The sequence below is a fragment of the Molothrus aeneus genome, chromosome 9 (assembly GCF_037042795.1).
Source record: "Molothrus aeneus isolate 106 chromosome 9, BPBGC_Maene_1.0, whole genome shotgun sequence".
NCBI classification, from domain to species: domain Eukaryota; kingdom Metazoa; phylum Chordata; class Aves; order Passeriformes; family Icteridae; genus Molothrus; species Molothrus aeneus.
The window spans coordinates 22582355-22582794 of NC_089654.1; positions in this window are offsets into that span (position 1 = coordinate 22582355).

Here is a 440-nt window from a genome sequence, read left to right on the forward strand (position 1 = left end):
GCCGATGTTCTCATCGGTATTGCGTGTGTCTCATTCTACTTTTGGCTTTAAAGTGTTTTGTAGATTAAATCTTTGTACAAGCCCCGTGGGTTTAGCCTGGCTCTGGGTGTGTTTCGGGCGCGGTTCGGAGCGCTGTCCCCTCGCGGCCGTTGCTCTCGCCCTTGTTTTGTTTCCATTTTGAACCCTCGGAGCCCTCATGCGCTGCGCTCGCGGCCCCGCGAGCTCGTGCTGTTTAAATGAAGCGCCGGGCGCTGATTGGCGGACAGGCGAGGAGACGGGCTGGAACGGGCGCGAGCCGCGCTGCGATTGGCTGGGAAGCAGGAGGGCGGGGCTATCCTGCGCGGTCCGCGCGGGGATTGGCGGAGCCGTGGGTTTGAACGCGCGAGCGGCGGTTGGCGCAGTGCTGCCGTGCAGAGCCGCCGCTCCGCGCCTGCCCGGCC